Below are 16,375 nucleotides of genomic sequence, written 5' to 3' on the forward strand. Positions count from 1 at the left end.
AGTTTGCAACTACTTTGGTCATCCTTCCCAAGCATGAAAAAAAAAAAGTTTACCAAGCTATGGCAAATATAAAAGATGCCACTATTGATTCACAACAGTCTTTGAGAGTGTTAATTATCCATTCTTTAGCTACAACATTCAACAACAGGTCATTCTCTAATGAAGTCTTTACCAAATTTATCACACAATATTATAAGTTGGAGGCAAAAGAATCAAGCTGTATCTTGATTCTGATGTAGACAGAATTTTGGTAATTGGCATGGATTCTGGCTTAGATGATTTGGTGAAACATAAGGACTGGGCACTCAATGGAACTTTTTTTTTTTTTTTTTGTCTTTTCTAGGGCTACACCTGCAGCATATGGAGGTTCCCAGGCTAGGGGTCTAATCAGAGCTGTAGCTGCAGGCCTATACCACAGCCACAGCAACGTGGGATCCAAGCCATGTCTGCGACCTACACCACAGCTCACGGCAACACCGGATCCTTAACCCACTGAGTGAGGCCAGGGATCGAACCCACAACCTCATGGTTCCTAGTCGGATTTGTTAACCACTGAGCCGTGACAGGACCTCCACGTGATGGAACTTTTAAATGTAGTCCAGGTATGTACTGCCAATTACATACATTATATATATTGATAAGAAACAGCAGCAATCTCCTCTGTTGGTTTTACTTCAGATTTATGGGTCCATCTGAATACTCTTACAGCAGATTTTTTTTATTTATTTCTGACTTTAGATCCTGAGTCCTTAATGACTGACTTGGAGAAAGGATATATCATCATTTGCTCTAAGATATAACTGACTACAACTATAACCATGAATCTACACCCATTTTAAATTAATAATTTTTTTTGTATTTTCATTTTTCACAATAAAATCCTTTAAAATTTTATTATTCTTAATGTTTCATTATGTCCCTTCTAATGTCGCTCTTTTATTTTACTTTCGTTATTGTATATTTTACGGCAAAATTGTCTTCTGACCAATTAATGGTGCAAAGAAACTGCAGGAAACTGTTTGCAAGATAGATTCCTATCGTGAAAATACCTAGAACAGAAATGGAATTCCTCTGCAGCAGCTATTTGCATAATCTGCATATAATCTGTGACTATTAGTCTAATTTCTCTAGAGAAACTGAACCAATCTCTTTACAAATATAAAGAGATTTATTGTAAGGAAATCGCTTGTGTAATTACGGAGGTGAGAATTCCATCATCTGTGGTTGGCAAGCTGGTGTCCCAGGAGAGCCAGTGATACAGTTCCAGCCCCAGTCCTAAGGCAGGAGAAGACCAGTGTCCCAGCTTGAAGACCATCAGGCAGTGAGAGTAAATTCTCTCCTGCTCAACCCTTATTCTCTCGGGGATCCAACAAGTTGGACAAGGCCCACCTACATTGAGGAAGGCATTTTGTTTTACTCAGTTCACTGATTCAAGTGTTCTTCTCATCCAGATACAGGAACATACACAGAAAAATGTCTGATCAAATATCAAATATCTGGGCACTCCAGTGGCTCAGTCAAGTTGACATGTAAAATTAACAATTACACCATGTCTTATCAAACAATCTGCCCAGGATAGTAAATGAGATTTATTCAACAAATATGATAAATATTTATTAATTCTTATTAAATATCTCTTCCCAGTGCCGATTCGGAGGATACATTAAAACAAACAAGACCTCAGTCTCCTGGAGTCAATATTAGGAAGTATATTCCATAGTTCATAGACACTGGATTTCCAATGTCTACCGAAGGACCTCCAGGTTCTTAAAAAGTTGTCCCACCCTACACTGTCCAATGATTCCAAGAACATAGTCAATCAGTCAACAATTACTTAAGTGAGTGAATATCAACCATTTTCTTCCTCTCTCACTTCTGGGGCCTGTGTTGTATCTGTGTAGTCAGGTGAAAGTGACTCACAGCTCATAACTCACAGCTGATTCAGCTCTTGAGGGTCACTGCTTCACCCTCACAAGGTATGCCACCACTGTCTAGTGCCCTGAAAAGAGGCCGAAGGGATCTTGGCTCCCTGGAGTCCTCACCTCCATGAAGATAGTCTATATTTCACGCAGAAACAGAGGTGGTGGATGGGGCTTGAGCCCTCTCTTCTCAGCCTTTGGTGTTACATGATGACACATGCGTAAACAAAAAAGGCTACTTGTACTTAATGAGCTGCTAAGACAAACATATTTGTGGCTTTTTAGAAAAAAATTATAGTTCCTTAACCTTATATGAATCCCAGGGAATTGGGGGAGGTTGGGAAGGAAGCTGAGAGCCTAAGCAACATAAACCATGTTATATACAAAATTGCCTGTTGGGTGATGAGTCTTTGCCATTGGACTAGTCTCAGGCATCTGACTCTTCTTCCCCTTAGGATGATTTATTTCCTAAGAGATGCTTCATTCCTAATATAAATAGATTCCTGGTGAACCAGTGTCACTTGTCCCTCAGACATGCCTGGTCATGTTTTAGCTCCAGGAGTGCACACAGCTGCAGATCAAACTGGCATCCCAACTACACACAGAATCAGTTTGAATCTAAACTACCGCCTCCCTGAACAAATCAATAAAATAACAGACTTGTTTGCCCTCCCTGAGGTTTTAAGACGAGTGTGTTCGATATCTTGCCATCTCAGTAAAAAATTCAGTCTTGTGAGTCATGAAGGATCTGACAAGTTGGTTCCATTTGAGGACTTCAATTCCCCAAAGTTCTTGATTTGAAAAAGCTCCTCTGTGAAAAGTTTTTGCTGTGCGTTCTATGTGACTAAAATTGAAAAGTTACATTTCTAGAATTTCCTTTGTCATCTTCCAATGAGTCATTCAAATATTTATATGAGATTATTTGAAGGCCAAAACAAAAAGAAAAGTTTCAAACTTGATATCTCCCTTTCCTTTACACAATGCAAAATCTGTTTCTACCACAGAATCTTCTAATGAATGATTCAGGAGAGATGTGACAGGCTAGCCTCCTCTCTGGTTTGAGCTAGCTCCTAAAATCTTGCCTTTTCATTACAGATGCTCCATTTGTGATAAGTTGGCTTTTCCAGATTTATTATACATTTCTCAAATTCTTCACTGGCAAATGAGTTACCCCCTTCCGGTCTTTGTATGCCTGTACATTGAATTTTATTTTGTTTCATTTTTGTATTGAATAGATTATCAACAACTACCATTTATTAAGAGCTAGGCATGGTTATAAAGATATTTCTTCCAATCTTCATTACTATCAGATATTATTCTTCACATACAGCAACCGAAGTAATTATGGCTGAAAAAGTAACTTTACGTATTTGCTCAAAGTCACCCAACCAGGGACTGTAAATTGAGGTTAAAAAAGTTTGTGCTAACTATCTCCTGATCCCTGTGTGTCAGTGATATCTAATGCAATAACGTATGATGCTGTTACAACACAGCTATAGTTAGAAAGAAAGAGTGAAATTTTGTGGCTTAGTTAATGCTTTGCAAAGATGTTTTGAAAACCAACCCCCACACAGTTTCCTGTGTTCTTACTGATAATGGCCCACATGAAGGGGAAACAATACTATCAGCTCTCTCCACTGAATATGCCCAAGAACAACTTGCACATGAAATACTGCCCCAGGTTGCTGGAGCCAACCCTGTTCGTACTCATTTGGCATCAGCTTTTAAATATGCTCATGAGTATACTTTAATGTTTAGTAAAAATAAAGATACTATGATGGAGGTAGTCACACATTACTGAACATTGTATTCAATGTTGCTATATGGATATTGGAATGTGAAAAAAACAAAAAGGGCCATGGCCAAAATTCGTTAACTGCAGAAACTTTATTTACCCTTCACTAATATTTGCCAGGTAGGAAGTCAATGATTAGGAGGAAGAGAAAAATACACCAGGAAAAAATGTACTCAAAAATTATTTGAATGGGAAATTAGACAAAACTGGCAGTATTAACAATGCTTTTGATTCCTACTGTTTTTTAACTCTTGATATTAATGCTGTAAAATTTCTCATGGGTGACTCTTTAATCATTATCTCTGCCCATTTGTTATTTTTCTGAATATTCAACCTACATTTCAACTAAAAAGATGATTAATATTTTGAGTAGACTTGACTATTGTCTGATGTTTAGTTCCAGACAAACTTATTTCAAAATGTCTTATCTTTTTTAAGATACAATTTGTCACAAATTATTTTTAAGATTTTTATTTTTTATTATAGTTGATTTATAATGTTCTGTCAATTTCTACTGTACAGCAAAATGACCCGATCATCAATTAATCTTTGTTCAGTAAGCTTTTCTGCAAAAAAAGTGATTTTTGCTTTGCAAATATCAACCACATATAACTCCTCAAGGAAGAAAGTGGTAATAAAATGTGGAAATAAATTTAAAACAGGAGAAAACCAGAAATCATAGTTCTCTATGTCAGCTGCTGACATCCAAAAAGATCCCCAGAAGAACCAACTGCTAAAGCAAAGCTTGTTTTATCAGACTTACTGCAATGAAAGAGAGAATCACCTTCACAGAAACCTGATAGTGTCCTTAGAAGAGGGAAGCCAGAGGAAAATACTTGAATCATTTTGTGACTTAGGCTGGGAGATTTTAGGTGGATAATGCCAAGAAGAGGACTGATTGAGTTGGAGAAAAGTTTATGACATGATAGCTCTGGGTTGCATGGCACAATGAGGTGAGGACTTGATGAATGAAGTATCAGTCTTGATAAGTAAGTTATTTTAGTTGGTTCATCATCTTAGCTCACTGCAACTATTTCCTGGAGCAAATCGCTAAGTTATTTTTGTTTGATTACACAATTATTTGCACAGAGAAGGAAAATATTTGGTTTCTGGTGGACCTGATACTTTACCTCTGATGCCATCACTGCCAACATGCTGATGGACACTTAGCTGCAGCGCTAATTTTGAGGATGTCTTCCCAGGCCTGTTTCACCTACTCCAAGAACCATGGATAAATATGGCCCCAGAATAATATTTCTCCTCTGGGACCCTAACTCTGCCCTCTCTCCTCATCTTCCCACTCCATCTAATTGGATTTTGGGCAGATACCTGACCTAAGCCAGTCTATTCCTGACTCAATTCCTTTGCCCCAAGTATTTAAAACAAATTTAGAGTGCTTTGAAAATCTATTCAATATATTCTCTTTACTTAATCTGAATATATGTAAACTCTAGAGAAGCTATATTTCACCATATAACCTGTTTATTAGGGAGTTCCCTGGTGACCTAGTGGTTAAGGATCTATGGTTATCACTGCTGTGGCTTGGGGGCCAAAAACAAACAAACTAACCTGTTTATTAGTTTCAACTTATTTGTATATAAACATAATATTTAAAAAAACAATTGCCTCCAATGAAGCCATGTGGGACATCCCTTTTCTGCTAGACAATGACTCTCTGGAATGTATTTTTGTTCAGAGTCCCTAATCTTTTAGTCCCTTTTTTTTATTTAAATAGTCTCATTTTGGCATTTAAAGAGTCCGTTATTCTTAAAATTGAGCCTCATTATCTAGTTAAATGCCTTTTTCCTTTTCCCTTTTGCAGGCAGGCTATTTCTCATGCAGTTTCAAGAAGAGCTATAATCTGCTCTTTCCACATTTCCTCCCTCTACCTCCTGTGAGTTTTTCCCTCTGCTGCTGGGGAGGAGGAGAGATAGGGGAGGGCATGAATGATATCTCAGAGCCAGATAGCAACCCTCTTTTGTTCTTTATCACTGTTTCTTAACACTATCTGGCCAACTATTTCCCACAAGATGCCAAGGTCTAAATACTGGCTTTATCATGGGACACATGCTTCCTCCTTCCCTTCTCTGGTGCAGAAGTCTGGCCTGGGTTTGATCTCTTTCTCAGTTTCTGCAGTGTTCATCCTGCAGCCTGCTGTTGGGGGTGCCAATAAATGGCTCTGTAGGTTGAGGGAACTGGTAAAAAGGATTGATCTTTTGGTGTACAATCGCTACAAGGGACTCCATTAACATGACTGTTAGAAAATGACGATTAGAAGACAACGATTAGAAAATTTTAAGAGATGCATATTTTCAAGGAAAGGGGAGCAAGACAGGAAACGGCAGTAGATAAAGGCAAAAAATATTTCTAGAAAAAAGACAATTCAAGCTGCAAAACCCCAGACAAGCACAAATTTGAGTTGTCACTCTGATTAGAGGGGTGCAAAGTGGGGCTGAAAACATAAGGATTTGTCAAAAGTGTTTAAATGTGGCACTTAACTCTCCACATCTATTCCCACACCCTACATGGCCGGGCATATATACCCCCCCTTCCTTGACAGAGAGCTCAAGGTTCAGTCTTGCAGAGATAAGAAGCATGAAAGCATCATATTAAAAACAGATGTTAATAGAGAGACACACTCTATATTAGTCTGCTTTGGTAGTCATAGAAAACACTATAGCCTGACAGCTTAGATGACAGAAATTTATCATCTCACAGTTTTGCAGAGTGGAAGTCCAAGATCAGATTCTGTCAGGGCTGCTTTCTGGTAAGATTTCTCTTCTTGGCTTACAATTGCCTTCTTACTATATCCTTACATGGCAGAGAGAGAGCTCTTTGGTATCTTGTCCTATGAAGAAACTAGTCTTATTATATCTGAGCCCAACACTACGACTTCATTTAACCTTAATTACCTCCATAGCTTGTCTCTCAGCATACCAGCAGTAGACCTCATCCTCAAGAGGAAATAAGGTAGATTCTCTTCTGGGGAAACTGAGATATCCTAAGAAAAAATATCTATAGATAGACACTCACATTTGGAGAACTCATAAAGATCACCTTATAGTAAGCTCACCAGTAGATAAGTTTCAACTATGCATGTGGAGTCAGTATTCTAGTGAATTTTGTCTTAAATATGAACAGACATGAAAGAATTACCAGCCATTTGGGCCTCTGAGAAAAAATAAAGAAGCCAAAACAAACAAGGAAACTCTAGGAAAGTGAGACAAATTAGAGAACAGAAGAAAATGTAAAAGAAAAAAAAAAGGAATTAATTCTCCAGAGATAATAAAATAAGACACAATATTTATAAAATGAGCCAGAAGTTATTTTAAAGAGATATTGAGAGAATAACAAAATATCTTTAGAAATTAATATATTTGTATTAGTCAAGGTTCTCCAGAGAAATACAACCAATAGGATATACATGTATAAAATATATATATTATATTATATGCTTATAAAAATATATTTATCATGAGGAATTGGCTTATATGATTATGGAGGCTGAGAAGTTTCAAGATCTGCAATGAGTATCATTTAGCAGCTATCGTAATAATAATTGATTCAAGGAGGAATCACTTGCCCTGCCAGCACAGGGTACGGTGTGGCCAGATCTTCCCATTTTGTAAGGAAAGGTTAAAATCCAAATTTTCAAGTGAAAAAAAAAAAAAAAAGAATGGGAGTTCCTGTTGTGGCCCAGTGGTTAACGAATCCGACTAGGAACCATGAGGTTGCGGGTTCGGTCCCTGCCCTTGCTCAGTGGGTTAACGATCCGGCGTTGCCGTGAGCTGTGGTGTAGGTTGCAGACGCGGCTCGGATCCCGCGTTGCTGTGGCTCTGGCGTAGGCCGGTGGCTACAGCTCCGATTCGACCCCTAGCCTGGGAACCTCCATATGCCGCGGGAGCGGCCCAAGAAATAGCAACAACAACAACAACAACAAAGACAAAAAGACCAAAAAAAAAAGAATGAATCACTAATGGATGCTAAACCAAGTGGACGGAAGTTTGTTGAAAGGCAAGATCTTGCATGACAGGATATTTATTAACTTCACAGTGGAAAATTTGGATAGATATCACTCCACCAAACTGTTCAAATTTAACATCATGAGAAATGGGGCAAAGTAACATCATACATCTCACTGAGAACACAGAACCATTTTTGTAGATTCCCTACCTAAACTCAGTACCTGGATCTGATCATGAGGAAATATCAGACAAATCCACATTGAGGAACATTTTATCAAATGACTAGCCTGTACTCTTTAAAAATATCAAGGCAACAAAAGAAAAGAAAACACTGAGGAAAACTTTAAGATTGGAGATTAACTAATGAACTGCTCTAGGCAAGTAGCGCACATAATCCTTGACTGAATATTGGACCAGAAGAAAAAAATGTTTGATGTAAAAGCATTATTGGAAGTTTCTAGCTAGGTAAATTGTGCTTTTCCAGATGGAAACTAAGAAGTAAAACTTTCTCTATTTGCATATGAAATCATCTTTTATGTAGAAAATCCTAAAGAATCCACCAAAATATATAGAAACAATACATGAATTTAGCAAGGTTACAGTATACAAGGCCAATGTACAAAAATTAACTGAATTTCTATACACTAGCAATGAACAAACTGAAAATGAAGTTAAGAAAACAATATAACATCAAAAAGAATAAAATACTTAGGAGTAAATATAACTAAAGAAATGCAAGACTTATACATCAAAAACTACAAAACATTGTTGCAAAGTATTGAAGAGCACTTAAATAAATGGAAAGACATCCATGTTTGTAAATTGAAATACTTCATATGATGATAGCAAAACTCTCCTAATTGATCTACAGAATCAATGCAATCCCTTTCAAAATCCCAGCTGGCGCTTTTTTTTTTTTTTTTTGTAGAAATTGACAAGCTGATCGTAAAATTTCATGTGAAAATATAAAAGACTCAGACAATACAATTTTGAAAAAGAAAAAAGTTGGAAGATTCACACTTCCCAGTTTGAAAACTTACTACAAGACTATAGTAATCAAGAATGCAATTAAGAATGCGTGTGGTCATGGAGAATAGACCTGTGGTTGCCAAGGTGGCGGGGGGCAGGGAGTAGGATGGACTGGGAATTTGGGGTTAATAGATGCACACTATTGCCTTTGGAATGGATAAGCAATGAGATTCTGCTGTATAGCACTGGGAACTATATCTAGTCACTTATGATGGAGCATGATAATGTGAGAAAAAAGAATGTATACATGTATGTGTGACTGGGTCACCTTGCTGTACAGTGGAAAATTTACAGAACACTGTAAACTAGCTACAATGGAAAAAAATAATCATTTAAAATTTAAAAAAAGAATGTGTGTATTGACATAAAGAGAGGCATAGCTCCATGGAATAGAATTTAGAGTCTGGAAATCATAACATTATGAACAACTGATTTTCAATAAGAATGCCAAGTAATTTATTGGAGGAAAAAAACAAGCTTTTTCAACATATAGTGGTAGAACAACTAAACATCCACATGTGAAAGAATTAGTTGGATTTCTACCTTACATGAGGAAAATTAACACAAAAGACCTAAATATAGGAACTAAACTATAATACACCTTGAAGGTGTACATCTTCATGACCTTGAAGTAGGTAATGTTTTCCTAGATACAACTAGGTGCTTTTTCTAAAGCACAAAGCACCAAGAAAAAGATAAACTGGACTTCATCGAAAATTTTAAATGTTGTGCTTCAAAAGACACTATTGATATATAAAGTCTTGGATACATAAGAACTTACAGCTCAAAGACAACTTGATTAAAAATGGGCAAAAAACTTGAATAGACAATTCTACAAAGATAACAAACTGTCAATAAGAACATGAAAAGGTGCTAAATATCACGGGTCATGAGGAAAATGCAAATCAAACCCAATGAAATATCACCTCAAACACCCTAGGAAAATTATAGTTCAAGAGGTAGATAACACCTAGTGTTGACTAGGATGTGGAAAAACTGGAATTCTCATACATCGCCTAATGGAAAAGTAAAATAGTACAACTGCTTGGAAAACGTATTGTCAGCTCCTCAAAATGTTAAATATAAAGTTAGATATGACCCAGAAATTCCACTTCTATGTATCTACCCCCAAAAGAAAGCATATGTCCATACAAAACTTGTACACAAACACTTACAGAAGCATTATTCATAATAATCAAAAGTAGAAAAAAAACCTGGCCATCCATCAACTAAGGAGTGGATAAACAAAATGTAAATGTAGAATATTATTTGGCCATAAAAAGAAATTAAGTATGGGTAGGTACTACTACATGGATGAACCTCAAAAATATACTAAATGGAAGAAGCCAATCACTGAAGGCTACATTTCTTTGGAGCTTGTATTTTGATTAAATATTTAAAATAAAGAATTTTTCTATGGTACATATTTACAGAGAAAATTAAAAAACTGTCATGAATCCAAATTACATCTAAGAACAATAAAGATTACTGTTATTGAATATTGCTCAATGGTAATGAGTATTGTTATTGAATCCCAAGGAAAACCAAGTTTTTTTTAAAAAATAAATAAAGGTATAATTTATTAAAACTTTGAAGATATTTTAACAATTTATTGAAGTCAAGGAAATAGGTAAATTCCTAATATGTCAGGAGTTCCCATTGGGGCACAGTGGAAACAAATCTGACTAGGAACGATGAAGTTGAAAGTTCCATCCCTGGCCTTGCTCAGTGGGTTAAGGATCTGGTGTTGCAGTGAACTGTGGTGTAGGTTGCAGACATAGCTTGGATCTGGTGTTGCTGAGGCTGTGGTATAGGCCAGCAGCTGTAGCTCCAATTCGACCCCTAGCCTGGGAACCTCCATATGCTGCGGGTGTGGCCCTAGAAAGCAAAAAAAAAAAAAAAAAAAAAAAAATCTTAATATGTCAACTGTAGAAACCCAGCAGTCCTAGGAATTATATATCAAAGTATTTGGACACAAAGCTTTATAAAAGATTTTAACGTTGCCATTATTTGTTAAACTGGGACTTGGACCACTTTTGGTTTAGTTTTGCCCCTGAACCAATGACATGATAAATTAGTCAGCAGTGGCACATTCCATCTATATGAAATGGCCAGAATCAGCAACTCTGCAGAGACCGAAAGAAGATTAGTGGTGGGTTGGGGCTAAGTGTGAAAAGGAGAAGAATGACTGACAATGAATATAAGGATTCTTTGAGGGATAATGGAAGGATTCTAAAATAGCACCACTCTGTAAGTAGACTAAAAATCATTGAATTTTAGTATACTTTTAACATGTGAGTTACATCCCAATAAAGCTATTAATAAGCCATGTGCATGTATACAGACATACTGATAAGGTAAACATACAGTAAAATATGAACAATTAGGGAACTTTGGTGATATATATACAGGATTCTAAATTTTGCAGCTTTTCTGTAAATTAGATTTATCTTTAGATAAAATATAAAGGTTATGGTACCCTCTCACTTTTAAAATTAAGTGCATGTACCACAGTGATAAAATTTAAAAATTATAAAACAGACAGGGGTTCAGAATGAGGCAAGAGATAATATGACCTAGCCAGGACCACTCCAGAACTCCAAGGGGCACTATTCAACAACAGTACAGTGGCCAGATAATTCCCACTAATCTGTAGCTTTAAATTTAATTGTCAGGGTCTATATGGCAAAATGCGAAAGCTCTAGAATTGAACAGCCATGAGTTCAGATCCTGGTGCCACCACTTTTTACCCAGGACAGTTATTTACATCATTGGGGTGCAGTAGGCACTACTGTAATATTGCAATGACTCAGCTCTTGTATAACACCCTCCTTCTTCCCTGTGTTCAGACTATACCACAAAGCAACAGTCATCAAAACTGTAGGGTACTGGCACAAAGACAGAAATATAGATCAGTGGAACAGGATAGAAATCCCAGAATTAAACCCACACACCTACAGCCAACTAATCTACGGCAAGGGAGGCAACAATATACAATGGAGAAAAGACAGCCCCTTCAATAAGTTGTGCTGGAAAAACTGGACAGCCACATGGAAAAGAATGAAATCAGAACACTCCCTAACACCACACACAAAAATAAGCTGAAAATGGGTTAAAGACTAGATATAAGACCAGACACTATAAAACTCGTAGAGGAAAACATAGGCCAAACACTCTCTGACATACACTACAGCATCGTCTTCTCAGATCTACCTCTTAATGACAGTAAAAACAAAAATAAATAAATGGGACTTGATTAAACTTAAAAGTTTCTATGCAGCCATGGAAACCCTAAACAAAATGAAAAGACAACCCACAGAGTGGGAGAAAACATTTGCAAATAAATCAACTGACAAGGGATTAATCTCCAAAATTTATGAACACCTTCTGCAGCTCCATACCAAAAAAACAAACAAGCCTATCAAAAAATGGGTAGAAGATCTAAACAGACAGTTCTCCAAAGAAGACATGCAGATGGCCAAAAAACACATGAAAAGATGTTCAAGATCACTTATTATTAGAGAAATGCAAATCAAAACCACTATGAGGTATCACCTTACACCAGCCAGAATGGCCATCATCCAAAAGTCTACAAACAATAAGTGCTGGAGAGGATGTGGAGAAAAAGGAACCCTAGTACACTGTTGGTGAGATTGTAAATTGGTGCAAGCACTGTGGAAAAAACAGTGTGGAGATGCCTCAGAAAACTAAAAATAGAACTACCATTTGATCCAGCAATCCCACTCCTGGGCGTCTATCCAGAGAAAACCATGACTCGAAAAGACACATGTACTCCAACGTTCACTGCAGCAGTATTTGCAATAGCCAAGACATGGAAGCAACCTAAATGTCCATTGATAGAGGAGTGGATCAAGAAGATGTGGTACATATACACAATGGAATATTACTCACCATTAAAAGGAATGAAATAACGGCATTTTTAGCAACATAGATGGACTTAGAAATTATCATGCTAAGTGAAGTCAGTCAGACAATGAGACACCAACATCAAATGCTATCACTGACATGTGGAATCTGAAAAAAAGGCACAATGAACTTCTTTGCAGAACAGATACTGACTCACAGACTTTGAAAAACTTATGGTTTCCAAAGGAGACAGTTTGGTGGGGGGATGTGCTGGGGGTGTGGGATAGAAATCCTATAAAATTGGATTGTGATGATCATTGTACAACTGAAAAAAAAGTCAGTAGTTATTTGAAATGTTAAAAAAAAAAGAATCTTCCCATGGAAACATGTAATACAGTTGTCCACCTAGTCAAATGTTCCTTTATGTCATATAATATTAAATTATGTTTAATTAAAAAACAATAAAAAGACTAGACTTTCTTTAAGCTAACTCTGCCATATGACAATCCAATCATGGCAGTGACTATCCTCTGGTATTCACAATCCACACTCCCACTCAAGGGGGAGGGTATTAAACAAGAGCTGAGTCATTGCGATATTACAGTAGTGCTGATTGTTGTACAACTGTAAATGTAATAAAAAAATCATTGAGTAATTTAAAAAAAAAAAAGAAAGAAAGAAAGGCTAGACTTGACCTGACTACCTGACTCCTTTCAAACAGGAGTCTTGAAGTCAGAGAGAAAGAAGCCTGCAATTTGACAGGGACATTCCCAATCCCTTCTTTAAAGATAGGAGGTCACATGGCAAGGAGTATGGGAAGCCTCTGAGAGCTGAGAGTGACCCCAGCTGACAGCCAGCAAAGAAACTGGGACCTCACTTAGCTCAGCATTCTCAAGGAACTGCGTTCTGCCAATAGCCTGATTGAGATTGGAACTGGATTCTTCCCCAGAGACTCTGAATGAGAAAGCAGTCCAGCTGACACCTTGATTTTGGCATTGTAAGCAGAGAGGCAAGTCATCCCATGTCTGGATTTCTGCTTCACAGGACTGTGAGCTAATAAATGGATGTTGTTTTAAGTCGCTAAATTTGTGGTGATATGTTACGAAGCAATAGAAAACTATTACAAAGAGTATCCATTTCCTCACATATAAAATGAAAATAATAGCAGTATCTACCTCACAACACAGTATATTCTTGTCAAAAAAATAATCATATAAAACATTTAGTGATCTTTCATATAGCACATGCTTAGGGTCGCTCTCATTACCATTATTATCATTACTGAAATCAGGTAAAGCAAAATATCAAAGTGAAATCAGAATCTTCTCTAGTAAACCCATAATAAACTTAATTTACTCATTAATGTGCCAACTAAGGTATTTTGGCATACCCAGGATATGAATAGTATTCCTAATATCATCCATAATTAAAGCTTTGGCTTTAATCCAAAATCTGATTCATCCCCAAGATGGCATTTCTTAGTGAAAGATAACTTTCTCAGTCCTTTAAAGTATTCATCATAAGGCTACCTGTCAAATTTTGATGATGGGTGGGAAATGATAGAGACAGCAGAGAACACTCTTATAAATGTCCCCTGAATATGGCATTTAAAATTTTATATGTTATCTGTAAAGCTGAAATACCTCTGCCAACTAACAGCCCCAAGGTGGTATTCATTAAACATACAAGCCAAACTACCTGAATAAAGTCACACTGGTAAAATGGGCTGAATAGTTTTGTGTTACCTAGTCCCAGCTATGGGCTAATGCTCAGTGTGGCTAATATCTGTATTCTAAAATGAACTGATTGTAAATTGTGCATCTGTGCATTTGCAAAACAAAACTTTACTTATTCCCATCTTTAGAATGACGCAGAACTATTGCTAACCCATATCATATTAGGGCAGGCTAACCTTACCTCAAACACTCCATAATTTCCATTTATGTTTCATAATATTACCAGAGTTGTCATGGATTTACCCTCATTACTGAGTAGGGGCTGCATGAACTCCTTTATTTTCACTTCCTATCAAATTTAGAACTATACCAGTATTTTAAGATCTCCAGAATTAACAGAAATGCACCATTGAATAAACAGATCAATAGAGAATGTCATAGCTCATAAGGTGATGCATGGATCTACAATAAACTACAAAATATAAAAACACTAGAGAAATGAAATTGGAACATATCTTCTCAGCAAAGTGAGGCTGTCATTAAACTGTATGACTGCTTTTGAGATTGAGTTAATTTTGAGAAAATCATTAATCAAGAGTCATTAAGTAACTTCTAATGATAAACAAGTTTTGATAATTGACATTTCCAGCTTGGAAATTAATTTTTAAATTTATTTAAAGACTTACTTGACTCCCCTCACCACAGACACAAATCTATTCTAATTCACTGTAGTCATTCACATTGTCTTTATATTTTGAATTCTAACAACTTTCTTAATCATTCTTGAAACATTAGTAATTTTTGGAAGGAAAGACTATTCATTATTTTTACAAAACACTTTGCTGACTTGGTTATTTAACTTATACATAATTTTTAGATTGATTATATGCACCTCACATTCAAAATACATTGCCAGTTAAACAGGATGGCATATCAATAAATGAAATCCAAACTGAATCCTGATATTTGAATGATGATACAGGGCTCATTTCTACATACCAAAAGAGCAGGGGGACGTGATTTTCTACATTAAAAGACTCAAAATGACTTAAATGGTATTTTGATATATTTAGTCAAGAGTTAATAAACTTTTTTTAGGGATTGAATTGGAGCTACAGCTGCTGGCCTATGCCACAGCTATAGCCACGCAGGATCCGAGCTGATCTGTGATCTACACCACAGCTCACGGCAATGCCGGATCCTTAACCCACTGAGCAAGGCCAGGGATCGAACCTGCATCTTTGTGGATATTAGTTGGGTTTGTAACCAGCTGAGCCACAACAGGAACTCCCAAGATGTAGTAAACTTTTAAGAAATGAGTAGGTATTTGAGAGTATAATTCCCAAATACAGAGAAAAAAAATATATAAATTTGACTTGTATACTTTTATTATAAAATACTATTTTAAGTGGCCTTAATATAACATAAATAGAAAAGTTCTGGAATTTGTTAGTTTGATTTTAAATGGAAAATTAGCTTCACTACTCCATAGCATTACTTCTAAACCAGATATATTTCAGATAATCAATTCCCTGTAAATTCTTTCTGGTGTGTGTAGGCTTCCTGCTTTATTTCAAAACTCTATTATTGAGTACCTAAAACTATCAGAACCATGAGATTATTTCTTTGTCATCAGAGATTCAAATAAATATTGAAAACAGGACCATCAAAGGTTAAAACTTATTTTATCTGAGCAGTGATAAAAATAATTTTACTTTTATTTGAGAAATACTAAAAATATGGAAAGAAAAAAGAAATTACTTACAAGTCTACCATATGTATAAATATTGCTGTGTACTTTCCCCTTTCACATCTCACACTGGAGTTATTAGGTTATACGAGCAGTTTGGGGCATGTCTTTGCTAGTGTTTTCCTAAGTTTACACAGATATATTTCTGAATATTTACACACACATCCACAGATATATTTTTTATTTTTTTTATAAAAAAGGGCTGTGATATACAGGTACAAACATTTTTATTTTTTAATTATAAATACATTGTGGACATATATTCAGGTCTATACACCTATATCTACCTCATTCTTTTTATTCATTACATAACTGCTCACTTCCTACTAGTCTATTCAATTTACTAATTAATTATATTTACTGTCTGTTTCTTC

Source organism: Sus scrofa, chromosome 13 (assembly GCF_000003025.6).
Source record: "Sus scrofa isolate TJ Tabasco breed Duroc chromosome 13, Sscrofa11.1, whole genome shotgun sequence".
Taxonomy (NCBI): Eukaryota; Metazoa; Chordata; class Mammalia; order Artiodactyla; family Suidae; genus Sus; species Sus scrofa.